Here is a 3,077-nt window from a genome sequence, read left to right as displayed (position 1 = left end):
TGAATATTTATACAATGTCAACTAAGTCCTACTAATGTCTAAACTTAGTTTTGTTGTAACCCATTATTTTGACCCCTAGATTCATTCCTATTATTTTCAGAGAACCTCCAAATTACCATAAATAATTTTTTAATATATATGTCAGTCCACTACTATTTTTCCTTTTGCAAAATGGCATTGATAAGGAAGAAGCAGTTGAGCCAAGAAATCAGTAACCACCAAGAAAAGGTGGACCTTGTTTAGTCTTCATGCAAATGTGTACGTCACAACTGGTGATGGTAGTCATAGCTAGGCTTGGGTAGTGGTTACATACATGATTCAGATCCACTTGATTTTGAGCAAAGGACCAGTGTAATAAATATTACATGTCCGAGTTTGCATTTGGTCTAGAGCAGTGTGGGATATTGTCCCCAAGCCCCAGCCTCAGCTCCTGGTGATCATGACCTTGCCTAGTCCCCTCTGCTTGGATCTTGAATGGTCCTGTACTTGCTTTTGACCAATAGAAGGTGGCAAAAATGATGCTACATGACTTTCAAGGCTAGCTTCTGTCTTGCAGCTTTTGTTGTGGACTCCTAGAATGCTGGGTCTGATAAAATTCAGATCAACTGGCAGGGACAGGACTAGAAACGAATTAGCTGATGCAAATGAAAACCATCAAAACAATCCACTGACTTGGACTGACTTACTGAAATCTGTCCTCTTTTGAGAAGCGGGGATACCGGCTATCTGTTTAAAACTCTACATTTGTCTGTGGCATAGATGACACTCTTTGAGAATTCTCTTGTAGGAGATGGGATAGTCATTGTTATATAGAGTAAATTTGATAACAGCTCTTGCCCAGCAGATCTTACAAGATCAAGTGGTAAGCTCATACCCATAGTTATTTATGATATATCAGAGACCAGATGAGCACAGGCAGAGATTACACATAGTATTACATACTTTTGGTTTATTTCTGTTATAAGAATGGATCTGAGAACTTAAACCAGGAGTACTCAGGTAAACATAGGAAACTTCTCCGGGATTTAATCAACTCTTCTTAAAATGCACATCACAAGACCCTGTAGAAAGCATCTCTGCTTCTATCAGAATTATTCACAGGAACTCTACTGTGGCACAAGCTGCCCAGAGACCAGAGCTTTACTGCTCTTTGAATGAAGCTAGCATTCAACTCAAGTCACCACACGTTACTGATGCATCTGCACTAGATGATCTGAAGTAGCAGGTGCCAGAATGATCCAGGTGATTATGACTTTTTCCACCTATGTGAATGGATTTGTCTTTAAAGGCTCAAAATTGATGTCACAATGCCTTGTACTGAAAGCTCACAGCCACCCAGTGGAATAGAAGAGACAACTGACCAAAGCTGATGTTTTCTAACAATATCAAGGGGTCCTGAGTGACATCAACACTGTGGTCTGTTTGTAGAGTCGCTCTCCATCACATGCCCCATCCTATAACCTTCACAGCACTTATGGTCTTGCCTACTTGTTTGTCTCCCCCTAAGAATGTGAATTTTATGGCGTCCTCATATGTCTTGTTCACTGATCTAAAAGTGCCTTGGGGCTTCTAAAAGTGCCTTGTATAGTCAAATAAATCAAAGATATGCTCTCACAGACTGGTGTTCATACCCAGGGCTGGTCATATTAGCTTATTCATTACCCCTTGAGGACACTTCACCTTGAGTGACATCTTGTGGTTGTGTGTTGTGGGAGTACACCTCAGTCTTGTATAACCTGTTCTCCTTGCAGAGATTTACGACTTTCTCCTCCAAAGACTTCTGAAGTTTTCCCCTGCCAGATTATCATTAACCACACAAGGGAAACATTTTTTTTTATATATATAATTCTTTATAACAGAGAAATTTGGAGGACATTTCCTTACCCTAGTGATCACTAATATTGGGACAACTGATATTATGTGTTTAATATTTAATGCTATGTTCTCCCTGATGGGAAACAGAATGAAGAGCCTCCCGTAACCTACGAAGGATTCTTGCCATCCAATCAAACTTCTAAACCTTTCTTTCAGCTTACAGGAAATCCAGGAGCTAGAGGAAAAGTTAAGTGATACTAAGAGGGCAAAAAATAATCAGACAAATTGAGAAACTTCAAAAAGTTGATGCCATGAAAACAAAAAAACTGGGGCGGGGGGGGGGCTGTTCTACATTAAAGGGGACAAACATAACCAATGCGGTGAATGAATCTTGATTAGATCATCTTTCTACACAACCAATAGGTAAGACTTTTTTTGACAATTGGGATCATTTAAATACGGACAAGAAGGCAGGTGATATTATCAAATTAAGTTTCTTCGGTGTGATAGTGGTGTTGGGGTTGTGTAGAAAAATCTTCAGTTTTACAAAATGCAAGCTGAAGTATTTAGGAGAGAGAGAGAAAGTAATGATGGTAAATTATTAACAGTTTAATCTTGGAGACGTATAATATATGGGTGTTCCTTGAATTATTCTTCCAACTTTTCACGCGGACTTTTCACGCAGTGATTTGGGGCCACGCTGTTCACAGTCCCACAGCCACGTGACCAAAATGGGGGACTGTTTTCAGATGGCACTACTGCAGGGTCACAGGGTCACCCAGCGAGGAGTGGAAGTATTATTTTTGATTAATCCAGCCACCTCCACCCAAAGACCGCTGCGACCAAAACCCGTACAGCAACACCCAGCTCTCCGGCCTAAAAGCTGATCCCCTCTTCCCAGGGGACCCTGGAGGGTGACGATGCTGGGTGGGGCAGACCTTCCTCGAATTGTCCAGACCAAAGAACAGTTTCCAGAGGTATTTTCCTGAGAGCACACGACTCCCTTTGGACCACAACCCCCACACAGACCATAGTAACCTGCCGTGTCCCCACCCTTCATTCCGCATCGATTCTGGAAGGAGATGGCGCATTTCTTATGAGAGCAAAGAACTGCCACGGTTTCTTCTTTCCTAATTAGCTCTGTGTGGAGCCTAACAAGAAAATCCCTCCAGGACTGCCTCGAGGCCGTGCATTGAACGCGGCTTAGAAAGACGGCAAGGGGGAAAGAAGAGGAGGGGCTCGGGTACGAATCCTAGCCCCGA

The sequence above is a fragment of the Cynocephalus volans genome, chromosome 1 (assembly GCF_027409185.1).
Source record: "Cynocephalus volans isolate mCynVol1 chromosome 1, mCynVol1.pri, whole genome shotgun sequence".
NCBI classification, from domain to species: Eukaryota; Metazoa; Chordata; class Mammalia; order Dermoptera; family Cynocephalidae; genus Cynocephalus; species Cynocephalus volans.
Note: the sequence above shows the minus strand (reverse complement) of the source record.